Genomic DNA, 19735 nt, shown 5'->3' with positions numbered 1-19735 from the left:
TGATTTCCTGTCACCAAAGCCCGGCAGACATGGCGGGGTCCAGGCTCGGCGGCCCGCGCGGCTCCCATCAGTACCTAGGGCCAGGCATCTTCTTGCCTTTCACCAGATATGCCTGGGGCTCTGCTGCACAGCTCTCTAAACAACTTGCTACCTCCCTCCAAAGGTAGGTTCCTTTTACTTCCATTGGCTGCTGTAGCATAAACAGAACATTTTATTTTTATTTTATTTTATTTTATTTTGTGGTACGCGGGCCTCTCACCGTTGTGGCCTCTCCCGTTGCGGAGCACAGGCTCCGGACGCACAGGCTCAGCAGCCATGGCTCACGGGCCCAGCCGCTCTGCGGCATGTGGGATCTTCCCAGACCAGAGCACGAACCCGTGTCCCCTGCAACGGCAGGCGGACTCTCAACCACTGCGCCACCAGGGAAGCCCTGGAACATTTTTAAAAAGTGAAAATCTTACAAAATAAGCAATCAGGAAAAAAAAAACAAAAAAAGCAAAACCTTCCAGGAGAACAGATTTGCTCAAGCTTTGCTCCCCAGGGTAAATGATATGATTTATACCTGTTGTTTCCATTTCCAGTCCACGGTCGCGTCAAAAACATTACAGCTTAGAGAAGAATAAAATAGCATCAGCCCTATTCATCCCTATGCCCTGGCAGGGGAAATTAAACTGTGTGGAAGGCACCCTGAACTTTGCAAACCCACGTTGCGTCCTGGGCAGATAAAACTGTGACGTTAATTTTTTATCTCATTGTACCTGAGCAATGGATCTGAAGAAACATAATGGTCTTGGAGGAAATCCATGTCATGACTAATTGTTACTTTCACCCAGTGCTTTCAAAATATTTTATTAAAGTTCAGTGAGAATCTTAGGTTGAATTAGAAAGTTAAATGCTTAGAGATGAGAATGTAATTATTTTAAGAGACATCAATTTGATGTATGCTTTATTTTTTCTATATTTTAATGTGAGGTGATATGTGTATTTCTTTTTAGAGGAACTGTAATATGATTTCTACTCTGGTGATAATGGCAAAGCAAGAGAATAAAGAGAAAAAGAACAATAGCAATGAAAGTAACACTCATCTTTGAAGTTTAAATTGTGGAACTACAGAGCTAAAAGTTGGAGATCATCTTCCCCATCAAATACCTGCATTTTATAGACAAGGGAGTCAGGTGCTGTTCTGAGTTGAATTGTGTCCCCAAAACGGCATGTTCACGTGCCAACCCCCTGTGCATGTGACCTTATTTGGAAATAGAGTCTTGGCTGATGGAATACAGATAAGATGAGGTCATAGGGTGGGCCCTAAAAATCCAATGGTTGGTGTTCTAATAAGAAGAGGGAGGGCTTCCCTGATGGTGCAGTGGTTGAGAATCCACCTGCCAATGCAGGGGACACAGGTTTGAGCCCTGGTCTGGGAAGATCCCACATGCCGCGGAGCAACTAAGCCCGTGTGCCACAACTACTGAACCTGTGCTCTAGAGCCCACGAGCCACAACTACTGAAGCCCGCACACGTACAGCCCATGCTCCACAACAAGAGAAGACACCGCAATGAGAAGCCCACGCACCACAAAGAAGAGCAGCCCTGGCTTGCCCCAACTAGAGAAAGCCTGCATGCAGCGACAAAGACCCAATGCGGCCCAAAATAAAAATAAATAAAAAGAAGAGGAAAAATGATACAGACACTGACATGTAGTGACACAGACAGAGATTGGATATCCCCCTACAGGCCAGGGGATACCCAAGACTGCCAGCCACACAGGAGCCCAAGGGACAGGCCTGGAACAGACTCTCCCCTGAGGCCTTCAGAACCTTCATAACCTTCATGGCTCTGCCAACACCTAGATTTCAGACTGCTGGTCTCCACATGATGAAAGAATACATTTCTGCTGCCTTAAGTGAACCAGTGTGCAGTGATCTGTTACAACAGCCCTAGGAAACTTACAAGGGCACCAAGGAATTAGGCAGTGGTGGAACCGAGACCAGAGTCCCATGAGCATCCTTTCCACTGGGCCCTAGGGCCTCTCTCAGCTCAAGCAATTCTACAGAAAAGCAAACTCCATCAGGATTCCCAGGGAAAATATTTCTACCTTAGTGTGAGTTACCCTAAAGGCAGAACCCACACTGAGGATTTGAATAAAAGTAACTAATGTGAGAGGCAATCCACAACAGGCAGGGTTGAGACAGGGACGGTGCAGGTGAGTGCTGTGGCCGACAGGGCAATGTCCTGCTGGGATAATGCCCCAGAAACATCCCACTGAGGGGTGGGGAGCTGGGATGACTTATCACTCTGCAGGTGTTATCTGCCTCACTTCTGGTCTGCCCTCTGTGGGTCTAGCATATTCCTCTGGACAGAGAATGTCCTCGGGCACGTCTGCAAGCTGTATTTGGGATGGGCTGGGGGATGTGTGTGGGACACACCAACAGCATCCTCTGACCTTCCTTTCCCATCACTGAGTTTACATGTTAACCACAAACAACCAGAATGCAATCCTTCTGAATTAGAGGGTTGGTGTGGAGAATAAGAACCAGAGGAACTGTTTTTTTTAATTCCAAAAGATTGTTTTAAGAAGATAAAGTTGGGCTTCCCTGGTGGCGCAGTGGTTGACAGTCCGCCTGCTGATGCAGGGGATGAGGGTTCGTGCCCCGGTCCGGGAAGATCCCACATGCCATGGTAGTGGCTGGGCCCATGAGCCATGGCCGCTGAGCCTGCGCGTCTGGAGCCTGTGCTCCGCAACTGGAGAGACCACAGCAGTGAGAGGCCCGGGTACCGCAAAAAAAAAAAAAAAAAAAAAAAAAAGAAGATAAAGTTAAGTAAGGAAGGCTGGAATATTCAGAAGTGACAGAATCAGTATTGGCAAAAAATGTATTTGCCGATATATTTAGTACAGAATATATAATAGTACAGAATAGAGATGCCTTAAGTGGTTCTTTCAGAAGTACAGCTGATCCTCATTAGTCACAGATCCTGTATTTGCAAATATGTCAACTCATTACATTTCTTGGTAACCCCCAAATCAATACTGTGGTACTTACTCATTCACTGACATAGACTTAGTGGCAAAAATTCTGAGCTGCCTGTTGTGCATGTTCCCAGCTAAGAGCTAACAAGGGATGCCCTGCCTTCTTGTCCCAGCTCTCAGACTGTAAACAGGGATTCTTTTTGTGCCTTTTTTGGTGATTTTGCTGTTTAAAATGGCTCCCAATGGTGCTGTAGTGCTGTCCAGTGTATCTAGGGGTGAGAAGGCTGTGATGAGCCTTGTGCAGAAAACCTGTGTTAGATCAGCTTTGTTCAGGCCTGAGTTACAGGGCTGTTGACCACGACTTCAATATTATTATTATTAAATCAACAGTATCTATTAAATAAGGTGTCTTTAAACAGAAACATACATAAAACAAAGGTATGAATTGATTGGTTGGCGAGAATGTCATAAGCAGAAGCCTGCAGGAACGTAACCCTATATTTCCTATAGGAGCAATGGCTCAGTAGTCACTAATTTTGTGTTCACAGTGACTACAGAACTTAACCACCATGAATAACAAGAATCAACTGTATTATGAAAAGTTTTCAGCAAAAGATACTAAGTTAACTCTCTTTGTCCAAAATACAACTATAAGTAGCCTTTCAGTAAAGATACTATCTGACATATCATTACTCCATTTTATTCTTGTTGTGCCATTGATTTTAGATACAGCAAAGGGTGAGAATAATTTTTCCCATTTTGCTTAATCTCCAGTTCACACTGGTGAGGTCCTTGGGATTGATAATAAATTAATGCATATATGCAGACACACATAAATGATGCTATACTCTTTTATTTTAAGCACAAGGAAAAGTAGGTTAAAAGTCAAGTCATATGTTCATTTATTCCAATTAAGGAGGCTGGAAAAACAACACATGAATGAAAAACAGTTCATCATTTGGTACATTGTGGAGGTTATTCTCTAAGAAAGTAAACTGGTAAACAGAGACAGAGAAATTCAGAAAGAAGTTATTGCAGGAAGTCAAGGGCAGGGAAAGGATTATGAACATTTAAGACCAAGGCTGTGTTTAACGACAGATTTCAAATCTCTTAGATATTTTATCTTGAAGTCCCAATTTCCCTCAAGGCAAAGTACTGGTGTTTACGATTCCTAATTGCTGGTTTTAGCAGTTCTTCAGGGGGTGAAGGGAAACCTATAAGCGTCCAGCCAGGCGGAGGTTCACGTCTGTTCCGTAATCCTGGGTGTTCACCCAACATCGACCCCCAGCTGCATGCTTTTTAAACTTCATATGGTCGGAGACATTCAGAGCAGGGACTTTCTCCATTATGTCGGCACCCCAACTTGAGAAAGACAGAGCATTATTGTGTCAGTGAGTTTTCTTATTGACTTACCAAGTAGAATGTTCGTATTGTTTCGGAAGGTCTCAAAATGAAGAAGAATCTTGAGATCGTTGAGATTCAGACTGTGCCAGCCGGTTGTGTTTTTGTTCTTGTTGTTGTTATTGTTTCTAAAATATTCACCAAAACTTCCTCTCCAGAAGCCACTGCACGTTTGTGTGGGACCCCAGATTGCTTGGGTGGATGTGATAAGAAATACATGTGGGTTTTGAAGAATGCGGTCTTGATTAAATGTTTCCCTCTGTAAACAGAAACCTATCCCTTGCCCCGTGGAAGGGAGCCGGGACCAGCTACAGGATATCCCCTCTTCTTCCCCAAATGCTTATGATACCCGACTCTTCTCCTCTCTCTGGCAGGCTTCCCCCCCAACCCCCATCTGAGTCAAAGTAACCCCAACCCACATTTCTACTTTTCAGGGACAAGACAATGCAGTGGCAAAGGGCCTGCGTGTGTGTTGAATGAGGTTGGAACGCTGCTAAATGTTCTAGGTCATCGCCATGGACTGCAGGGTAGAGTTGTGAAGAGTGGAAATCTTTTAGTGTTTCTGTGAGAAAAGGAAAAAAAAAAAGGACAGTTAAGTGGAAGCTACCGAGAGTGGAGAGCTGGTTAAGGGGCCCATTAGAAAGGAGAAGATACAGGAAAAGGATAACAAGTCAGAGAAGAGCTGGAAGAGGCTTAAAGTATGTGTTTGAGAGTCTGGAAAGCCAGACCCACACTCTCTGTGCCTCAGAGTGACCACTGGTAAATAAGAGAAAAACAGGCCCTGCCTCACAGGGCAGTGTGAGGACTTAATGAGATTGTGCTCTAAAGTGTTCAACATGGTGCCCCTTCCCCCTCCCTCCCTCCCTCCTTTCTTTCCTCCCTCCCTTCCTCTTTCCCTCCCTCCTTCCTTTTTTCCTTCCTTTCTTTCTTTCTTTCTGGCTCCCTCATTTAAAAAATTTTTTTTATCCTGAAGATAATCTTGGAAACAATGATGTGCTGCTATAAACGGGAGGTCAGCAGCTCAGGGCAGCATCAGAAGACTAGAAACCCAATGTGGGTAAAGCAGGTAGACAGCCTGTGAGCTCCCTAAATGAAACTCAGGGGCCAGAGGACTTTTGTAAATGTGATCGCTGAGACATCTGAGGGATCTTTGAAAAACAGAGAGCAGAAGGAAAGATTGCCAAAACCAAAAGTGAATAAATGGCATTTCAAAACCCCAATGGAAAAGAAAATTCACTTAAGGCAAACTACAGGTTAGTGAATTTAAAGTACATCCCTAGAAAGAATCTAGACGCTTATTATAATAATGGTCTGAGAACAGCTAAAGGGAAAACAATGGTAACTAGGATCCAGTAAGAGTCAAGAAGAATAAGTCACGAGTCCTTTCTTGAGAGGATTACTAAACCCAGATTTCACAGAAATGTTTTAAGAAGCAATTACATGGATTTCAATCAACTATAACATGGTATTTTGTAATACCCTTACAGATTAGATGAAATTTAAAAATAAAACGTTTTGGCAAGCATCTCATCCAATCCACATCTGTTTGTAAAATGCCTGTTGGTTCTCGGCCCTCTGCTTAGTACTAAGGGTACAAAAATGGGAAATGCAGCTCCCACCCCAGGGCGCTGGAGCTTTGGCTAAGAGAGGAGAACCAGTATCAAGTTCCATAACCATTAGTGTTGATCTTGTGCAGGGTCTTGTGCAGGCTTCAGCTTGTGCTCTCTTTGGTGCTTTTATCAGTGACTTGATACAAAGATGGAAGACATGTCATCAAATCTGCAAGTCCCAACAGCGTGAGGGTTGGCAAATACAATGAATTTCAGGGTCTGAATCCAAAAACGTCCCAAGTGCACTGCAGCAGGGGGTCCTATGCCACAAGCTGGACAAGCCACAGTTTGACATGAATGAGTGTGAAGTCCAAGCCCAGAATAGGAAGGCCTGGGAGCCGGGTTGGGCACCTATCAGATAGGGGGTGAGGCTTGGCGACAAGGGGCCGTCTAGGCTAACAGCACCACACTGCAGGCTCTGAGCCGCTCACGCCTCCAACTGAACAGTGACTGAGAGTGAGGGGGACCCCCTGAGCTGCTCAGACCATGCTGGGGGCGGGGGTGGGAGGGGAGTGTGTGTAGGGGAACATCACAATCTGAAGGGTGCCTTGGAAACTGGAGGAGGTAGAGGGGAAATGATGTGTACAGGAAAGGGAAACCAATCCGTGTCAAGTGAGAAGTTACGTTAAGTGAGAAGAATGGTTAGCCTAACCATCAGATAGGAAGCTAGTAGAAAACAGAAGATGGACAGAAACTCCAGGCAGAGAGATGCCAGCTGGAGAGAAAACGAAAACAAACAAGCACAGTTACAACCAGAACCTCAGGGCATGCCCACGTCTCTACACATGAAAATGTCTGTTCTCAGAATTGGTGAATTAATGATACAGGAATTAAGATAAACAGCTTGAATCCTTAGCAGGAAAAGGTAGAGGGAATCTGAGCACTGGGTGTGGCTTAGGATACTGCTTCCTTGGAGCAGATACTGGCCTAGAGGAGACCTGAGAGGTTCTGTTTGACTTCTTAGCAAGATCGATGCCTGACCTGGGGCTTGTGGACACGTGCTTACTGGTCCATTTTCCCCATCCACTTTCTTCAGTGAGGCCCTGGGGTTATATATCTGTGACACCTCTGAGGACCAGACCATGCACATTCTCCAAGGAAGAATGAAAGTGAACTCTTGTCCCTCTCCTCACAAAATAAACTTTTCAAACAACTCTCTTGTGGGCTTATAGGAAGTCTTAAACCTCCCACTTGTAGCAGATCATTCAAATTCAAAGTGTTTCAGCTCCTGGAGATAGCTGATGATGTAATATAGGAGGATTGGATTATCTTACTGATGCAGGCTACCAACCACAGACCCCAAATCTAGCCTAGCCTACTCAGAACCCTGGATATACTCTTCACAACCCTTTTTCAGGGTGAGTGGTTTACAGCTCCGCGCAGCAGCAAGCTGATGGAGTTCCCATGGTTCCAGGGAACCACACAGGCTAATAAGGTGGCCCACCGTTCCTGTCCTCTCTCTGGACCCAACAAATGTGTTAAATATGCAGTTTAGCACACAGCCCACTGGTCCAGGCCCAGAGCGCTCTGCCCCTGCACTCCTGTGTATATTCTGATTTCTTTCTCCTGCCTCGTAACAGATTCCTTCTTGCCCTTCATCTGAGCTATCGCCTGCATTCTGACTGTACTTATGTGGCCCGTTCTCTTCTCCTCAAATCATATTCTCTGGGACAAATTCCCCCCCAAATTGCTTCTTTGTCTTTACCTTAACTGAAGCCACAGGTATGTTACAGGGGATTTTATACAAATGAAAATTTTATCAATTTTTTTCCTAGCTGTAAGTATTGTCTTTATGATATGATATGATATAAAGAAGTTATGACATAGTTTCTTAGATGCTTATTGAGTTAGTGAATAACACTGAAAAGGCATACAGAATAATATTAAAGGAAAGAACCATGATGTGAAAATGAAAATTGTATATAGAATTTGGGGGGAAATCAAGTGAAAAAAATAAGCTATTGCACATCAAATATATAGCATAGTAGCGGATACATAGTACTTAATAAATGCCAAGTCTTAGTCTAGCTGTAAACATTGTTTCATTTATTAAGCTGCTGTCGCAGCTGACATCATTTACTTTGACCAGTGGAATTTGTACCTGCATCGCCTGCTGGTGTGGTCATGGGTGAACATCTCATTTGCACTGTCACACACATTTCTCTTTGGTCCAGCAAGATGGACTGTAGGAAAGGGTAGGAGATGGAAAATGTGTAATTCACATAACTATGAGCTTTTCCCCCTCACAACCAAGATTTTCTATAACATCACTGTTCCTTATTGTTTAAAGGCATTGTTACGGCATTGTTTACTCTTAAAGCAGAGGATGAGTGGGTACATTTGGTCCTTTCTATAACATTCCAGCAATCGAATCAACACTGACAGAAAGTTGAACAGCAGTTGCCTGGGGAGGAGGCGGGGTGGGGGGCGCGGTGGGAGGCAGAGAATGACAGACGATCATGAGGAAGCTTTGGGGATGATGGATGCGTGCATCACTTAACTGTGGTGGCAGTTATGGACGTGCACACAGGCGAAACCTTAGCGAGTTGTGCACTTTAAATATGTGCATTTTATGATTGTTAATCATACTTCAATAAAGCTGTTAAAATTACATCTGTATTTTTCTTCTCACAGTATGAGTTGGGTTTGGATATATCACCAAATATGCAAAGTAGTTTACCAAATCCAACATCTTGCCAACATGTCTCCTATCACTTAATTATCAGATCAGAGTAAAATTTCCAGTGTCTATCCTGACACCCCGTCGTGCTTTCTAAATCACATAACCATTTTCTTCTTCATTGTCATTACAGATGCTTGATTCATGTTTCAGTGATGTATTCTCAATTTTACTCTACTATCTTATGAGTTTTCATACGTGTGAAGTGGGCTAAAATGAGCAAACTGGTTCTTTCTTGCAAAGATCTCTCTCATTTCCTGTGTTTTGGTTCCCCAAATGGAGCCTTATTCGGTTATACTGCATCTATACTAAGTTTACTCAGTTCTGTTTTAAGCACCACCGTACTTACTTTCAAGGAAGAGCAGCAGAGAAGGAAGATGACATCAGCAATTTAGTAAAACAGAGGCTTTCCACGTGGACCCCAAATCCGCTCTCTCTATGTGGAAGGCACTAATGAGATTTCAAAGGCACGGATGACTCAGAGATGCTCTCTGGGTCCTGACCAAAGCTGCTGGCTTAGTTTGCTCTGAGGGGAAATGGAGCTGGAAATGTCCTCTTGAATAGGGGGTGAAGGAAGGGCTTCACTGGGCACCAGGCACCCCAGCCTTGGCTCCCAGATGTCCTGTCCAGGCTCACACGAGGGATATCCTTGTGACAAACCTGCTGCCCTTGGCAGCACCCAGATGTTTACAAAGGAAGGCTGGTTCCTCGTCAACAATAATCAAAACAGTGAGCGCTGTGTGTGATCTCTCCCACTTCCACAGGGAATTTGAATAAAACTAGAATAGGATTAGAAACAAATATCCAATTGACTAGGGGCTCAGTTCCCCTGTTTGGGGAGAAATCTGAATATTTAACTCATTTTTGGTCCTTGCATTTTAACAAGCAAATCTGATCAAACTAAAATTCTTTTTACTATAAAAATTCCCCTTTAAAAATACTGTGTATAGAAAATATTCCAAGTCTTTGAGTCAGCATTTTGTTTCTGGGAATCTGTCTTAATTTTGCAATCAGAAACACACTTGAGGATTTATGAAAAGTAACTGCTATAATATTTCATCAGAATAATATTTGTAATACAATTATAGTAGGTGACAGTATTTACATTAATGAAAAATTGGAAACATTAATTGTTTGAGTGACATAAATCTGCTCTAGTATATATCTATCCCATAAAAGGCACAGGCATTAAAGATCCTGTTTACTAAGAATTTTTAATGATAGAGAAAAGCATATACAGAAGAATGTTAAAAAGTCATAATAAAAAATGCAAAGTCATGCAGAAATGGATGAATGAATTAGTTGATGCTGGTAGAGTATATACAACTATGCCTGACACGTGTGCAATCAAAGTTCACTGTTATCTCAACCAATCTATTGAATACATTTGCATATTTAAGAAAATCCAGAATATGGAACAAAGTCTTCAAAATAGGCTTTCAAGTAATTTTATTCTTATGTGTTGTCTCAATTTTCTGCAGTGAGTTTATAAGGCATTCGTCATTAAAATAAAATCTGTGGCAAAGAGGAAGGAAATTACATCTGCACAGTCATACATTGTTTGTAAATGACAAAGAGTTAATTCTGACATTCACAAGATGAGATGGGCAACGAAAGCAATCATGCAGTGAAAAAACCCATAATATAGCCTCCAAATTGACAAATTTTCTTTCGGAAGTAGTTATTAGTTTTATTGGATGACTTAGTTGTTCTTAGTTATTTAAATTGGCTGATTAATAACTGGGAGCATAATGGTTAAGAGAGTTGTGACTTTCCAAAATTTATGGATTGGGAATAAGTGTGTGTGTGTGTGTGTGTGTGTGTGTGTGTGAGAGAGAGAGAGAGAGAGAAAGAGAGAGAGAAAGAGAGAGAGGGAGAGAGAAAGAAAGAGGGAGAGAGAGATGGAGAACATACCTACATTCATGCATTTTCTTTTCAACTCATGTATTTTACCTTGTTCCGGGAAGTATTTAAGTCAGATCGATTCGTGATGAGCTGTCAACAATTATATGTAAGTAGTAAACAAAGTGACCTGCTGGGAAAAACGCGCCTTCCCTCCGCACCTCTCAGGAGGCCGTCTGATGTATCTTTACACTTGGCCTGGTCTTTAACTCTTGAAGTTCTGCAACGTCTGCCTCTTTCGGGGTCAGTGAACCTTTAGTGGCTTCACTGACTCTTCTCTTTCACGATTGTGGTGATGGGAACACCACCATTCAAAATGCTGAGTGCGCCTCTAAAAGTAGGAACAAATTATGAATTCTTGTAAAGACTGTTGTTTGCAGCATCCCTGTGCAGTGGTCTGCAGGCACCCTTGTCTCCCTGTGTCGAGTGAGTCTCGCTGACATCGGTGATGTGTGCCCTTCTGAAAGTGGCATTGTCTTCTCCTGAGCTTCTGTCCATGAACTGTTTCACCCTAAATGAGAGCACTGCTTAGGAATGACATTGCTAAACGGGGAACATTTGATTCTTCCAGTCGATAGCAATTCTTGGAATATGGGAGGGAGTTTTCTGTTCCTATTTTCATTTCCTGACACTTGTAAAGAGCTTTCAATCAATGGATAAACCACCCGTAATAATTAACCAGACAGAGTGAAATCATTTGTTACTCAACCTACATTATTACCAAGGGGAAAAGCCGCTGGCCTCCTACAGATATTGCTACATGATTGCAAAAGAGCAAGTGGGTTAAAGTTGTATTTTTTTCCTTCAGAAACTCTATTTGCCAAAGCCCACAGATTGCATTGCACCATTCCCGCCGCTCGTGCTGATGATGCTGCAATACGGGCTGTTTTCATAGGCAAATGAATTTGCAAAATCAGACCTACTCTTCCAGATTATGCTGCCATAGCTACAAACAAAAACAAAGAGTCAGCAAAGAAACAAGTCTCAGAGGAGCTTTCCAGCACGTTCTGCGAGCATCCTTGGGTTCCTTTGGGAAAAATTATACAACCGTTGCGTCTTCACCCATCCCTTAATAAATCAATAAATTTGGATTGAGAACCTACTGTGAGCAAGGTGCTCTGCTGGGTGAGAGAGAAAATGCAAAGACGGGTAAAATATAGCCTGTGATGTGGAAGAGGACGTATATATGGAGATGTCTAAGGAACAGAGAAGATAATTCCCATCTAAGGGAAATCCCAGTGAAGCCAGACCCCCCACCCCTTCCCTGACCCTCTGACACTACATCCTGGCACCTCTTCCCCCTCCTCTGTGGACCAAATAGCACCGTAACAACCTCCCAGGTGGTCTTCCTGTATCCACCCTTGTTCAATTCCAGTAAGTTCTCCCTACAGAGGTGTCATATTATAAAAGCCCAAATCTGATCATTGAAATATCTGCATAAAACTCTTAAATAGCTTCCCATTCCATTTTAGAGTAAAGGACAACATTTCCACCGTGACCTCCAAGGTCATGGGGAATCTGGCCCTGCCTGCTTCTGCCGGCTCCCCCTGACCACCGGTTTCCTCCGCTCGAGCCACAGTCTGTGGCTCTTCGAATGTGTGCCTCCTCTCCTGTCTAGTGTATTCAGAGTACTGTCCCCCCCACCCTACCTCACCAGGAACTCTCTCCTTCCACGGCTGTAGTAAGCTCCAAACCCTCCTTCTGAGCTCAGCTACAAGCCCCGGAAAAGCTCCTCTGAGTTGCTAGACCGCAGGACATGAAACGTTCTGACAGCATCCTGCATTTTGGGTTATTAGCCCTTATTTTATTAAGATACAACTGTGTATGACAGAAAACTTGAAATACCAGTGGCTTAATAGATCAATTTCGTATTTAAAGCGTGCAGAGCTGAAAAGAGAGCTCTGTAAGAACCAGGGACCCAGGGTCCTTCTAGGATCTTCCTCAGATCAGATTCAGCATTTGACCCCACCACGTTGTCCATGATGGCTGATCGAAATCTGGAAGCCAGAACTACATTCCAAACAGCAGAATAAGGAAACAGAAAAGAAACAAAAGAAGGATGCCCTCTCACTTGAAGACTACATTCCATAAACTATACACAATGCTTCAATGTACAAACCATTGGCTAGAACGTATTCACATGCCACAGCTAGCTGCAGGGAAGTCTGAAAAATGTAGTGGATGCTGAGTGATCCCTGCCCAGCTAAAAATAAAGGGATGAAGGTATAAAGTTACTGACGGCATCTGCTCTGTCATAGTCTCTTCTAGATTGTAAGCATGAAGACAAGGACCAGGTCAATTTGCGCACCCCCCTCCCATATTCTTGGGGCCTGCCTGGCATGCTTCCAGCACATTGCTGAAGATCCTGAAATATTATTGAATGAGTGAATGGATGGATGAATGAATGGGTGGATATGAATGAATGAGTGAAAGTCCTATGGGATCCAGAGACAGAACTCGTTCATTTCAGATTGGAGGGGGAGATGGCGGTCATGAGGAAGAGCAGAAGTTGTGATTTTTGAGATCACACCTTCATTTTGAACGTGTGATCTCAACTGGGATGAAAAGAATTAACCCACTTCCCTTGGAGGAGTAGGCTATGAATAATCCAGCCAGGAAAATGATGGGAGCAAGTGCCCAGAAAGGGTAAGGCTCAAGAGAGGAACAGAAGACGGAAAGACGTGGCGACATGGACAAATGTGAGAAAACACTGGAAATGTAGACTGGGCCGAGACTGCATGCGAACATCTGGGCAAATCACCTCTCAGCTCAGTAACCATTGGGGACTTTGATGGGGTAGTCACAGCACACAGGGCATCTTGTCCAGACAGTCCAGAACCACAGGCACGAAGTCACCTTAGGATGTATGACTCACGGTCAGATCAAAGTGGTCCCCATTGAACCTCTGCAATACAGCATCCTCCTAAAGCTTGTATCTGTTGATCTCGCTTGATCCTTCATTAAGAAACTAGAAGGAGGGCTTCCCTGGTGGTGCAGTGGTTGGGAGTCCGCCTGCTGATGCAGGGGACACGGGTTCGTGCCCCGGTCCGGGAAGATCCCACATGCCGCGGAGTGGGTGGGCCTGTGAGCCATGGCCGCTGGGCCTGCGCGTCCGGAGCCTGTGCTCCGCGGCGGGAGAGGCCACAGCGGTGAGAGGCCCGTACCGCAAAAAAAAAAAAAAAAAAAAGAAACTAGAAGGAAATGGAGAGGAATCCCTCATCTTACTGCCACCAACCCCAGCAGCCTAGTAAGCTCAGCGTCCTCCCATCTCTGTGCTTGCACTCGGGTTTCAAAGGATGAAGGGTTTTCTTTTTGTTTTTTTTTTCCTTTCAAAGGTCAACCATTCATTTCTACTCCACACCATCACCTCTCCTTCTCCATCATTGCTTTCTCTCTACTGGACCATTTCTATCTGCAAACAAATGGGTTCCGGCTTCTTTTAAAAAAGAAACAAAACACCCTTTTTGATTTCCTGCTTCCAACTAGTAAGAGCTCCATTTCTTTGCTCCTGTAGACATCAGTTTCCTGAAAGAATCTGGAACCACTTCCTTGCCTCTCACTCTGCCCCAAACTCTCCCGTCAGGGCTTCTGGCCTCTTCCCAGGAGCTATCCTGGTGATGGAGATGCAGAGGTCGTAGCTGCTGGTGATGGAGATGCAGCTGCTGGTGATGGCGATGCAGAGGTCTCTCCCGTCTCCCAGCCTGTCGGCAGCATTCAGCTCCTATGAACGTATTTTACCTCTTGAAACACCTCTTCTCTCAGTTTCCATGACGCCCACTCTCTTGCTTTTCCTACATCACATTCTCCTTTGCTGAGCCTGGATGGGTTTTTTTTTTTTTTGCTATGCTTTCCTTCTAGATTATCCAGTTCTGCCCAATAACTTCAAATACAGACTATACACCAATACCTCTGGCTTTGACTTCTGCCCTGAATCCCAGGCCTGTGGATCCAACAGCCAGCTTTCCATTTGACATCTCCACTTGGAAATCTACTGGGATTCATGATTAGTTAACATGACAACACAAAACTCTCAGTTTTCCACCTGCCCCCAGCCCACCATCTGCCCTGCTAGATGCCTCCTGTCAGTCCATTTCCTCCGGCCAGTTCTTAGGATGCATACTTGATCCATCGTTTTCCTCTCCTCCTTCATCCAGCTCTTCAGCAGGTCATGGTGAGATCTCTAACTGGCCTCTCTGCTTCTCCCATTGCCTTTGTCATCCTATTCTGCACGAAACAGCTAGAATATTAGTTCATGCACATTGTGACATGTCAATATCGCAAGAAACATACTCGCCTGGAGGCTGGTCTGAGCTCTTTGCCACGCCCCCTCCCTACTGCTTCCTCAGCCCCAACCTGACCTGTCTCTCTCTGGCCTCACCCCCTGCATGCTTCCACTTTCCCATGAAGTCCAACCTCACTGGTCTTTTTTCTGTTTCTCAAATGTGTCAAGCTCCCTCCCCCTGAGGACTTTTGCTTTCATGGTTTCCTCACCCTGGAATGAGTTTGCCATTCATCCTCCTGTGACCGGCACCGACTTACCATTTGGTTCTCTTCCTAAATGACTCCTCCTCTGAGGATGCCTCCTCGGTCTCTCATCCTGAGCTATGCTCCGTGACAACTTTCAGTTTCTATCATATCACTTTTTTTTTTTTTCCAAAAAATAAGACAATATTATCTGATTTTTTGGATTTAATTATTTAACTCGTTATTTTGTGACGCTACCTCCATTTCCTGGAATAAACATCGTGACAGTAGAGGGTTCATCTGATACACTCTGATACAACTTTGTGCTCAGAGCAGTGTTTGGTACACAGTCTGTGCAAACATAATAAATGTGTTGGGGAAAGGAGGAAAATAAAGACTACGGTAGTCATGCTGACAAGTCCAGAATTATCCACAGCTTCTGAGTGAATAGCAATGGCTAGAAAAGTTTAGAAGACTTTAAAGTGTTTTTCTCACCCTGGTCTGTCATTTAGAATCATCTACTAGGACCTACTTATTACTTAGTGTTTGGTTCAGGGTTTGGTCCCATTTTATGATTTCATCCATGACCAGGGAGGGTGGCTGTAAATTAAGTACCTACCCAATCAGTCTTTCCCTGGAATAAAGAGTCTCAGAAGTTGGTTATAAAATCTGAGAGAAGTCATGATTTTGGGTAAGGAGACCACTATAATTTTCATTTCAACGCCTTCCCTTTTCAATGGGAAAAGGGGGGAGGGGGAACCACTGGGAATGACAGTAGGGCAACAGGTAGAAAACCAGGACTGTTCTGGGCACCATGGAAGGTTCTGGTAGGAAAATTAGAAACAATATGAGCAGAGAAGAGAAAGACAAGGGTATGGTGAAACATCTTGAAATAATGTTACCATGAAACAGCCAGTGAACAAACATATTCCTAAGGAGCAAACAGGCTAAAACACATTGTAAAAAGATGGAGTAAAAACATAAAGGAAACCTAGGAACAGGCCAGCACTGGGAGCAGTAAACATCTCTGGAAATGGGCCACCGCTGTAACCACAGGGCAGAGAAACAAACAAACAATTGCACGCGTCCTCATTGTAGAAAGGATAACAGGTTCAGAGTAATTTATTCCCACCACCCGGAGCATCATCTCAGCGTGAAGGACTCATACGTTTACACAAACAACAGGGCAGATGACAACCCAGACACACCACGCACAGAACATTCTTTCCAGACATTAATCCTCAGTTCATCTTGAGCCAATATTAGGCAACAATTTGTTTTCTGATTATTCACTTAAGTCAACTCAGGTAGAAAGCCACAGACAGCTTCCAAAGATTTGGATCATAGTCCGATGAGAAGTGAAGTCACATAAGCAAGGAATCGATGATTAATGGTAGGAAATTGTAAAACAAACAGAGAGGTCAGATGACAGCTTGCATACAGCAAAGGAGGGTGGGTCAGTTATCATTCCATCCTGCTGCCCTTGGCTCTATTGATTTTTCCACTCCTTACACACAAAAACTGAAGGAAGGCAAAGGGAAGGACTCTAACAGATTTTTTTAAAAGAAGAAAACAATCTTTGATTTGAGCTAAATCCGTCAGGGCCATTCCACCTGATGTACAGACGAGCATGTGGCTCTTTCATTCAGTCACAAAGTTATACCTGCATTGCTTCCTTTATGCCTCGGGAAATAGCAGTCATTAGAATTCCTCAAAAATGTGTTTTTGGGAGAAAGAAAGGGGCTTGTGCAACAGTGGATCTGGTGATGGGTGCCCTGAGCTTCAGGGGAAGTCCAGCAAAACTCTTGCAGCTTTGCTGCTATCAGGAGGGTCCAGTAAGCACGTGGTAGAGCCCTTCCCAAGTTTGCTTTAAGAAAATGACAATTTTCTCCCACGAATCATGTGATATTCATTTTTACCCAATACCCACACATGGCCTTTGAAGGTCAAAGAATTGGCTGGGTTTGTTTGTTTGTTTGTTTGTTTCTGGTTTTGCCTTTGAAGGTCAAAGAATTGGCTGGGTTTTCTTGTTTTTATTTTTGTTTTAAAGTAATGGTCACAAAGAAAGGCAGGGAACGTGGGAGAGTATTATGCCTGTTTTATGATGTGCACTGTGATTTAGAGACACTTAAGGAAAAATATCAAATGTAAAGTATTTAATGCAAAGCTAAGCAGACACAGCTTTTCCTTAGAAGAATCATCTCAACGATCATATTCAATCCCCTGGTCTACCAAAAATGTTTAAGGTATAATTATTATTCCCCAAATTTCATTCTGGACTGAATTTCTTGGAAAAGTTCCTCTGAAATGATGAAACCCTGATAATACTGGGTCACTTTATGTTTCTAGATATATTCTTATTATTTCCATCCTTATTATATTATTTCCAAAAGGCTTTTACATGAATATACATAATTCTGAGAAAATAAACATAAGTCATCAAGACAGGCCAGTCAGAGCTGAAGCTAAGGCTTTAAGGATAGCATACATGTTCCATGATGTTTCCTCTATTTTTTCCTAAATGTCTGCACAGAACTGTGCTCTGGGAAGGCCGCCCTGCTTGCCCTGCCGGGTCTTCTTGCGTTAGTCAGCACGGAGACAGAAAACAGCAGGGCCTGACTCCAAATAGCCCTGCGGGGTTATTTGCCAAGTGCAAGGGCAGCCACAGGGCACAGGCAAGCAGAAAAGGACATGCAGGGGAAATAGTTCTGCCATCAAGTGCCAAGCAAGTCTCCTAGACTCTCTGTACCTCAGTTTCCCCATTCGTAGGGGTTGTACTAGATCTCCAACGTACTTGGCAAAACTAAAATCCATTATTGCTTAGTGCCTCTGGAAGTTGCCTAGAAAGTCCTTTTTCTTAGAAAAGATTCACCAATGAACAATGCATGAGCCTGAAATCTTCATATACTGAGACGAGACCAAACCCAAGACATGACACAGAGAGACAAATGCATAGTCATATGTCTAAAACCTGTAGAAAATGGAAATCTAGACCTGCTCCCCAGCCCACCAGGCTGGCCCTTCTCTGAATCGATTTCTAATTCTTGACATTGCCAGAGAACCTGGAATTAGCTATAACAAGCTAGGAAAAATCTCATCAGTATTAAGGACATAAGATAAACATTGAGAGGGTCAGCAAATAAAATTAGAAGAGACCTGTGATTAACTCTCTTAAACACAACTTTGCTGGCTTTCACCGCCTTCTTCTCCAATACCTGTACAATTTCTCTTTCACAGTAATATCAGATAATGACCTAGTATCTTGAACTCGTGCTCTTTACTTTTCTTCTCTAAATGATCTACCCTTAGAAACGTTATTAAGTATCTTTGAAAGTATAATTTCTGTAGCAACAAAAGAATCCATTATAATTTTAAAATTTGAGTATTGGTTATTTTTATAATTTTACTAAAATAGCTAACACTGTGACAAACACCCTTCTAATAACTCTTTGCTTTAAGATGATTTATGATAAATTACTGTTAATTTTTAAAAATTCATGCATTCAGACTCTATTCAGATTGCCAGTTCTCCAGGCTGCAAACCATGTCATATATCATAACCATATCATGTAATATTTATATTACAAAATCATTGATAAGCTGTGGTCTATAATGGGTACCGCTCAGGAATTTGCATCTCAATCACTTGGACTTTAAAAAATTAAGATTTATTTTAGAGATTCCAGCCATAAAATAAGCACATATCCAAGCAGAGATAGAAAATCAACTTAAAGAAACAGCACAGTTCTCATGCCTACAAAATTTAACTTCACGGTGGTGGAAGACATTCCATGGAAGAAAACCATTGTCAGGAGGATGAAGGGGATGGATGGAGCTATAAACACAGACAAAATCATAGTAACTGACACAAAAGTAGACTTTGCTTATCCATTGTTTAGGGAGTCAGAGCTTTATTCAAATACTTCAAAGCATTCTTTCTTCATGAGCAAAACCATCTAGTTTAAAGAATTAACGCTAATCCTTCTCAAACTCTTATAAAAAATGGAAGAGATAGGAACACTTGCAAACTCATTTTACGAGGCCAGCTTTACCCCAGTACCAAAGACAGATAAAAACACTACAAGAAAACTATAGACCAATATCTCAAATGAACATAGATGCAAAAATTCTCAGCAAAATGTTAGCAAACCACATCCAACAACACATTAAAAGGAAAATACTCTGTTACCAAATGGGATTTACCCCTGGCATGCAAGGATGGTTCAACATATGCAAATCAATAAGTGTGATCGATCCCATTAACAGAATAAAAGATAAAAATTATATTATCATTTCAATAGATACAGAAAAAGCATTTGACAAAATACAGCACCTTTTCTTTATAAAAACCCTCATGAAATTTGATATAGAAGAAATATACCTCCCTTTATAAAGGCCATATATGACAAATCCACAGCAAATATACTCAACTGTGAAAAGATATGAAAGATTGAAAACTTTCCTTCAAAGATCAGTGATAAGACCTTGCCCTCTCTCACCATTCTTATTCAACATAGTACTGGAGAACCCAGTCAGAGAAATTAGGCAGACGAAGAAATAAAAGGCATCCAAATGGGAAAGGAAGAAACAAAATTGTTATCTGCAGATGATATGACCTTATACATAGAAAATCTAAAGACTCAAACTCAACCAAAACACTGTTGAAACGAATCAATGAATTCAGTGAAGTTGCAGGATATAAAAGCCACGTGC

At 42.8% G+C, this 19735-nt stretch overlaps 1 long non-coding RNA gene across 3 annotated transcripts; it reads right to left on the bottom strand.

Annotated features, from left to right (window-relative positions):
- Positions 1 to 3786: 3786 nt before the first annotated feature.
- On the bottom strand, positions 3787 to 11159 carry LOC309835982. 3 transcript variants are annotated; one of them, XR_014298070.1, is made up of 4 exons: positions 10610 to 11159; positions 9006 to 9435; positions 8078 to 8159; positions 3787 to 4928 (listed from the first exon to the last, which is right to left on the bottom strand). It is a non-coding gene; the product is annotated as an uncharacterized lncRNA (long non-coding RNA). The 3 variants fall into 3 exon arrangements; XR_014298071.1 differs by having other exon boundaries at positions 3789 to 4928; positions 9006 to 9106; XR_014298072.1 differs by lacking the exon at positions 9006 to 9435 and having other exon boundaries at positions 3791 to 4928.
- Positions 11160 to 19735: the final 8576 nt, after the last annotated feature.

This window comes from Grampus griseus (assembly GCF_964374135.1).
Source record: "Grampus griseus genome assembly, chromosome: 18".
Lineage (NCBI taxonomy): Eukaryota > Metazoa > Chordata > Mammalia > Artiodactyla > Delphinidae > Grampus > Grampus griseus.
Note: the sequence above shows the minus strand (reverse complement) of the source record. Positions and strands in the feature narration are given on the sequence as shown.